At 30.6% G+C, this 8,522-nt stretch overlaps 1 long non-coding RNA gene across 1 annotated transcript; it reads right to left on the bottom strand.

The window, feature by feature from the left end:
- Positions 1-5,489: 5,489 nt before the first annotated feature.
- Positions 5,490-8,068, bottom strand: LOC149055032 (uncharacterized). The gene is made up of 2 exons (XR_016192022.1): positions 7,448-8,068; positions 5,490-6,434 (listed from the first exon to the last, which is right to left on the bottom strand). It is a non-coding gene; the product is annotated as an uncharacterized LOC149055032 (long non-coding RNA).
- Between the last annotated feature and the right edge of the window lie 454 nt (positions 8,069-8,522).

The following is an 8,522-nucleotide window of genomic DNA, read 5'->3' as shown; positions in this document are numbered from 1 at the left end:
CTGTCCAGCCCGTTGATTTGTCGATATCTTTCGCATTCATTTGTGTTTTACTGTTAGTTGGACTCCAGCTGATATATTATTATGTGCGTTGATGTATGTTATCCTGTTCGAGTCATGTGACTGTTCTAAGGTGATATTTGTTCTGCGTACTTTTACCTATATAATGTATATATAATATGTTATAAACACTTGGAAAATTTTACCATAGGTATCAAGCGCCAGCTCTGCAGATCAATCGAATTCGGTTGACTCGTAGAGGAGATGCAAGTGGGACAGTATGGTACTGATAATTATTTAAATCTGCAGCTATGGTATTATAGTGTACGATTGGTGCCTTACTGCATTATATTTATACGACGTTTCCTGTTGACATTACAGATACGTTACATTAAACCGCGGGTACTGAGTGCATGTGCTGCAGTAATAGTAAACTGAGCAAAGAAAGTGAGAGAGATTATTGCGGGAAACGAAACTGCCGTGGGATTTGTAACTGCAACTTAACATTTCTAAAAGAAAAATACAATATTAAGCGTAAAAAGTTAATTCTAATATAGCTAAGGAATCGAATCGATATAAGAAATGTGTCACAAATTACCGTTTCGTGATTGTGTATAATATTAAATTACGTAAGTACCTACGGGTGTTTGACACAAACATTATAAATTAAATGTAATTTCTGTAGTTTTTCACCATGGAGGCAAACATTTACAGTCGTCAATCTCTATTTATAGGCAAGTCGTAGGGTTTATTAGGAATTGCAGACTACTTCTATTAGTTAAATACTCGATAACGCGTTTTACTTATATTAAGGACCACGACGATACCACTTTATTACCATCGGATAAATGATTATTTCATGGTTGGACGGCGTTCGATTCTTATAAGAAAAAAATTGGCATTAATTCGGTTTAAAAGCATCAGAAATATAATTGCGTTATTCGCGAATATAATAATATGATTTAAACGGGACAGACATCATTCAAGAAAATTAGAATCCAAAAGAATACGAAATAAAATTATGATCCAACTATTCTGAGTCATTCAAAATTTCAAACCACACTTTTGCGTATGATATTTAAAATATATAGGTAATCATATCATAGAACGTATAGGTAATAACTATATAATAACTTTTTAATAACTTATAAAAACGATGAATAGCAATTTGCTTACATACAATTTTCTTATTTGATGGATTATGTTTTTTTTAATAATTGTAAAGGTATCTTATTATAATTATAATTAATAATACGAATAAAGCCTCGATGGCGTGACCATTGCATGGCTTTTTAACATATTATGGTACTTAAATATTTAAAACTAGATTGCACAATTTAATAGTTTTCATAGATAATAATATAGGATGTAAAGGTATCTGTTAACGTTGGTATTTTCAAACAATTTAAAGGTGAAAATTGTAATTAAATAGGAAAACTATAGAGATAATAATATGTGATTCATACTATTTATTATTGTTGGGAAATTATCTGTACGTAAGCTGTTGTGTATACATATTTTCCGTACATAAAGACTATTATTAAAAGTGTATACTAAAATAATATGTACCTAATATAATGAATTGTAATGATGAAAAAAAAATCAAAAGTATAATTTATATTTATATTAATTTAATTTTAATTTTTGAAAATGTTTAAACTTTTTTTTTGTCTAACTTTTAAAGTTATAAATATGGATTAATTTTTTCAATTCTATCTTATTAATTTTATTTTTTTTTAAAAGACCACCTACATTTAATAACTATGTCAACATTGTCAACAAATCATAAAGCCATCTTTTCCAATTAAAAAAATCCAATTTGTTTGTTCAGACGATGCCGTATATCAATATCAATTAATATTTTCTGTAAAATAACTGAGGTTTGCGAAAACATTATCACAATGGCCGTGGAACAGCAATCATGTAACTTATTATATCCACTACATGAATGTCTGAATCACTGCACATTATTACTAAACATAATACGTCGTATGAAATGTATACAAATAAGTGTTCCGCGTTTGTCTTTCTATATACACATTATCACCAGTTACCAGTTATTACTGCATATGACGTACCGCAATATGTCGCATACAATAATATGTGATATTTTTATAAAAATTGAATTAAATACGTATTATTTATTAAATAATCGACTTTAAAAAAAATTTCGGAACATGAATATTAATTGCGGTTAGAATTTCATGTTGGCAAAAAAAAAGTCATAAAAAAATGTGTTATCTGTGCGTTAACTATAATCAAAAGAATCGCTCGGATGTTGATAATAATGATAATAAATCTCTTCCTCGTTTCCGACTTCATTTAATTAATCATGACGATATATTGTTTCGTTAATCGTGAAGCTTTTCTGTTGAAAGGAAAGCTTAAATATATGTGGCGACTCTATTGGGGAGAGACACGATATATATATATATATATATATACATATTATAGGTATAATTAATTATATAGATAAATATGGCTTGCTCTTTTAAATTCTTTGCTTCTATTCACGCGAGCGCTGTTTAAAATATTAGGATTCAGCCGATTTAAGAACAAAATAAAAGTTTTAATTTCCAAAGGGTACCTACAGTAAAATATCTAAAAATATTTTTATTTCATTTTTTTTAATGTAATAATGTAATATCCTCCATCCACTTTGGGTGTACGGAGTAGTAATATGGAATTATGCTTCAAAAATCCAATAAAAGAACTTAAAGAACTATTCAAGCGTTCCAAAATATCTGCGGTCGCATAGTCACTGGAGCGCCCTGCAGGTATATCTCCGACAATGCATTAAAATCTGACCTAAAAATCTGCCCTGTCAACGAAACTGCTACCCTACACACTAAATATATATATATACAAACGTTTCCATGCATCACTACAATCCAACCCCAACCAGCTCATCGTGAATGGTCTTGCCATACCAGAACTACCCGGAAACCCAGCCAGACGACTCAAGCTATTATACATATAGGCTTGGGGTGTTTACGAGCCAAAAAAAATAATGAAATATTTCTTTTAATTTTTAGATAGTGGGCTTTACCGATGAAGATTTTTGCAATATGTATGCACGTGTGCGTTAAAAAATATGCATAGAAATCATAATAACTGGAAAATTAAAATTAATGACAATAAATCCCCTCAGGTAAATTTTTCCCTTAAGAAAAAAGAATGTCCCTCACTCAAATTTAATAACGAACCAATTCCTCTTCATCAATCAACTAAATACCTAGGTATCACTCTAGACAAAAGGCTAACCTGGGCAAATCATACAAAAAATAAACGTAAACAACTTAACTCCCGCCTCCATTTACTCCGACCTCTTCTAAAATCAAAAATAAAATATTAATTTACAAATCTATCATAAGACCAATATGGACCTATGGTATTCAAATATGGGGCCCAGCGAAACCAGCTAACATCCGTCCCATCCAAGCCTTCCAATCCATCTCATTAAGACTCTTAACCGGTGCTCCGTGGTATAACACAAATTCAGCTCTCCATAACGACCTAAAACTTCCAACAGTTAATGAACTTGCTAAAAGCTACTATAAAAAATTCCATTCCAAATTGATTAATCATTCTAACCCCTTTATCAAAAACATGTCTTCTCTCACACTACCTCTTAATATTCCTCGAAGGTTAAAAAGAAATTGGGCTAGAGACCTTCTAATCTAATAAAAAAATAATAAAATAAATTTCAAAGCCCGAACTCAAATTTTCTGAGGTTCTGTCACTGGACAGTCTCCTCTTCATGTGTGACATATCTTCCTTAAATCACTCATCATTGTGTAAACAGATTGTAATATATTTTTAATAAAAAAAAAAAAAAAAAGAAATCATATGTTATTAATTCTTATTATATATACGCAATATTTTAGCTATTCGTTATTGGTTTTAAAAAAAATGAATTACAATCTATTCAAAGTGTATTGATTAATTATTATTATTTGGAGATATGATATGAGTATCAAACATAATTAGCAGCTGGATATATAAGCATTGTGAGTAACAATTTGCAATTTCTGACAGTAAAGATCATTTTTAAACTCCAATCTACATCAATTTAGGTATTTGAAATCAGATTCATATTCAATTATTTAATAAAAATATAAAATAACTTTTTTTTCCTTTATCAGTTTGTACTGTGAAACCTCTAAAATAAGTGTATAAAAAAAAAGCAAAATTAAGCAAAAATTTGCAAAATATCAAAAAATATGCAAATACTATATAATCTATACATGTAAATTAAAATGTTTGTGCTTATTTTGAATAAGTATATTAACCATATTTTTATACGATTTCGGGATTTCTATCAAACAATGCTTTCAGCAAAAGACCAACTAAAAAAAAAAAAAAAGATCATGCTAATTCATATAAATAGGTACCCTATATAATCGTAGTCATAACTCAATTATTATAGATAATAAGTGAAATAATTAAAAACTGAAAATTACTTTAATCACTGTCATGTTAAATATATCTACCAGTCAAACGCTTGAAATTAATTACATGAATTATTAATTGACGTAATCATATAATTATAAATTATGTATGATAATATCTACGAGTAGATTTTGAGATATTATGAGACAGAATCGGGTCTAGATCACGTCCGGGCGATACTTAACACACATATTATGGACAGTATGCTATAAATAATATTATTATTCGTATTCAAGTGCGGCGTGCCTTCACTCTTCAGCTTGTCCATAATAATAATACAATATAATACTTATACACGACGAACACGATGACGCGCATTTTCGGCAAAATGGGAGCCGACCTTTTCGGCTTAATTATTTTTCAATCGCCGACCGACGTAATAATATTATCCGCATAATATATACCGCCCTACAGTGACTTGGCAAAAGCGTTCACACACGATTATGTTTTTTTTACAGGACGTGAGTCGCAAGCAATAACTAGGTACCTATGCCTATATTATACAATGTGAAACGGATAGAATTGACTTTTGGAATAACTTCTGTTCAAATTAATATTTTTCATTTTTTTTTTTTTTCATTAAGTGATCCTAGTGGTACATATATATTAAATTTTGTTTATGTTTATGTTTATTTTTTAGTACTAAAAATAAAATAATTTATATTTGATTCAGATAAATTCAAAAACGCCCATTTGTGAATCAGTTTGTAAGAAGAATTTTGATGGTAAAAACATTCATCTAAGTCAAATAGTTATTTTTTAAAATTCTTTTAAGATTCAATATTTTTTTGGTTAAATTAATTTAGAACGTATAATAACGTTTTTTTAAATATGATTTTTTATGAAATTTGTTGTCATGAGTACATTTCTTAAATTATTTAGTTATCATATAGGCGTATAGTATTAACAATTTTTGCCATACGTTTAATTAGCATAGTTCAGGTCATTCTGTGACACTCTGTATACAATATATGCGTTTCAAAAATTTATATTTATTTTAAAAATGAAGATAATATAAGGGTAAAATAAAGTAAAATATATTCTTAAAATAGTCGAGTTTTAATTAGGTTCTTTGGTTACAGATATTCAATATGGCACCACCGGCCGCCCGACATAGGTAGACATCAATAACGTGGTATTTAAATTCCTCCCGAACGTCGCTGATCATCATATCTGGTGAATGCCAATTCATAACATCTGTGATTTTGATTTTAAGCTCTTCGAAGTTTGTATAATATGTAATAGTGGTGTATACAATTTATATTTTACGTAGCCCCCCCCCCCCAAAAAAAAAAAAAAAAATCACACACACTGTGATGAGATCTGTTGCAGTGGATGAACGTGGTGGCCTGCAGGGATGAATCGCCAAATCGTCGTGTCTTCTACGCCCAACCCACCGCTGAAGCAGTTCTCTGTAGTATACCTATAAACTAATGAATAATGATTATACGGTGCCAAATATTTATCAATTATCAGCTAGATAACCGAAAAGTATAAACTTGGTTGTCTTTCCTTTCCATTGCCTAACACATGGGTCGTCTGCAACGTGCGATTAACCGTTACCTGCAGCAAAAACTATATCAGTTTATCGGCAGCTTTTTCTTGACCTTTGTGCCCAGCTGTACGTTCTTCGTGTATTGCATTATTTGTTTTGCACAAAATAATTAATTAAATACATTGGGAAATTGAAAAATTGATTAAATATCTTTAAGTACCTATCTATTTAAGCACCCATGTCTAAAACATAACTTGGTTTGACCAAAAAGAAAGGTTTGCGCACGCCTATATGATCAGTTCGTAATCGGACGAAGACTTTTGAAACACCGCGCGAACATGCTGATCGTTTGCCGGCTGTTGAAGTCTCTGATCTCATCGTCTGTCGTCCGCCGGACCTATAGCTTTCCACGAGTGCACTACAGCTATAGACGATCGCTTCCGATATTATTATACGTATATCGTAACAGTGCGCGGTGTCGCATCATTACCTGCCGGTGAAACACGATTGCGCCCGTCCTACCTTTTTACATGCCAAAAACGTAACACGATTGCGCCCAGCAAATTAGCACGATTGCGCCCGTTTTACCTTTTTACCTACAAAAAACGCAACACGATTGCGCTCTGTGAAATATATGTCTCGCCCTCAAAAAATATTGGTCTTTGTCCAATACAATTTTTAAAAATACAGTAGAAGTAGTAAACTCAAAGTTGAAGTTAAAAGTTCGAGTTAACCAAGTTCGACTGTATTAATACATGACAAACATTGTTATGACATTATTATTTTTTCATAAACGTATTTTTCCAATGTCTATGCAAGTATAAAACTAATACACAGGAAAATTTAGCTACATGGAATATTTGAAAGCAATGGGACCACAATTTTGTGCCATAAAATGTAATTTGTAATTCTATTGGGTTTTTTTTATGGTACATATTTGGACATATTATAATTTAAAAAAAATATATATTATTAGTGTATACTAATGTGGACACATAATATCAATATATGAAATATGATATAATATTATAACTAATGAAAAAAAAAATGTAATTCGTATTTTTCGTAATTTTTTTTTTTTTTTAATTTGCCTTTTATTAAAAAATAATTATAGCAAAGCAATTATAAACAGTACCTATTTTTCGTAATTGTATTGAGTTATTTTAGACATATTGTAAAAAAATGTATAAGAAACAATTTTTAACCAAACCAACAATTTAATTTTGTTGCCTAAAAAATTAAGAAGAAAAATTGTTAAACTTGTCGAACTTGAATAACTCGAACTTCTAAGTTCAACTTTGAGTTACTACTTCGACTGTATTTTTAAAAAGTGTATTGAGCAAAGACCGATATTTATAAGGGCAAGACATATATTGCATGGAGCGCAATCATGTAGCGTAAAAAGGTAAAACGGACATAATCGTGCTAATTTGCTGGGCGCAATCGTGTTACGTTTTTTGAATGTAAAAAGGTAAGATGGGCGCAATCGTGTTACAGCCTTACCTGCAATAGAATATACCTATGACACATCTACTGACATATACCTATAAACGCCTGCCGCCGCCCGGTAGGTAATTGACGTTAAGTGCACGAGACGGCAATTAAATACTGTGAGAAACGGTGTCCTTGACCTAGGCTGTCGTTACAATCGTTATAATTCCATCCACGAGGTATATAAAGTACACTTGGCCAGAGTTCAACATCTCGCACGGGTAGGTATCTTTCAGGCCGAGTGCGATCGATTCCGGTTTGGTTGCTCCTATATGTCGTATATACCATATTCTACCTCTCTTGCTCCACTTTAGCTCTTTTATTGTCAACAACTCGTCTATCTCTTTATCGACATATAATAATGGTAATGTTCGTGGTCGGATCAACTCTATAATAAAAAAAAAAATAAGTTAAAAACAAGTTTTGGTTCGTCATTGGCGGTGGTACACGACCAGTTTGGGCACCGAAAGTTATTTTTAGCTCGTACCCCATACCTTTTAATAGATATACATACAACAGTGCTTAAGTACTAAAACATGTCGTTCTCCGTATACGTGCAGGTATACTGACTAGTAACAACTTAAAAAAAAAAACACTCAAGAGCGTATATATCACTGTATCGGATTGTCGTAGGCCAAGATGTATAATGATAATAATTATATATTTAGGAATGGCCTACAATTTAACATGATATTCTAACAAAAAATAATAATTATATGTTTGCTTAATCTAATATTTTATTAAAACATTGTTGGTTCAAGGTCAATAAGTATAATAATCATTACAGACTTGACACATATTAAAATACAAATTAAATATAATTCGTTTAAATTCTTAAGAGATGTTATACATAGTAACCTATAATTTATTATAATTTTTTTAATATTATTATTATGTATTATTAATTACACACGATTTAAATCTTATTTAATACAAAATTAAATGCGAAGAAATCACTTACCTATTCATTTTAAATTTTTTAGAGTTATACTAACGAAGTTAATTATTAGTTCAATAGGTGCCTACTCAAGTTCTGAACCACTACTGAAAAACTTAAGAAACAATCAAGCAAATAAAAATTTCAATA

Source organism: Diuraphis noxia, unplaced genomic scaffold (genome assembly GCF_037042655.1).
Source record: "Diuraphis noxia isolate RWA-SAM2 unplaced genomic scaffold, SU_Dnox_SAM2 contig0005, whole genome shotgun sequence".
NCBI classification, from domain to species: domain Eukaryota; kingdom Metazoa; phylum Arthropoda; class Insecta; order Hemiptera; family Aphididae; genus Diuraphis; species Diuraphis noxia.
Note: the sequence above shows the minus strand (reverse complement) of the source record. Positions and strands in the feature narration are given on the sequence as shown.